Below are 323 nucleotides of genomic sequence, written 5' to 3'. Positions count from 1 at the left end.
ACCTCAAGCCCGGGAGCATCTCTGTAACTCCAGCCCCTGGAGCATCTCTGTAACTCCAGCCCCGGAGCATCTCCATAACTCCAGCCCTGGAGCATCTCTGCAACTCCAGCCCTGGAGCATCTCCATGGCTCCCTTTGCACCAGCAGCTCCAAAGCCAAACCCTGCCCGGTCGGGCCGTTCGGAGCTGCACGGGGTCCCGTTCTCTGCCGACCCCGAGGCCACAGAGCTGGGCTCCGTTCCCCTCCCGTTCCCAGGCTCCGCTCCCGCCCGTTCCCAGGCCGTTCCCGGGCTCCGTTCCCCTCCCGTTCCCGGGCTCCGTTCCC

Source organism: Geospiza fortis, unplaced genomic scaffold, assembly GCF_000277835.1.
Source record: "Geospiza fortis unplaced genomic scaffold, GeoFor_1.0 scaffold244, whole genome shotgun sequence".
Taxonomy (NCBI): Eukaryota; Metazoa; Chordata; class Aves; order Passeriformes; family Thraupidae; genus Geospiza; species Geospiza fortis.
This window is presented reverse-complemented; position numbering follows the sequence as displayed.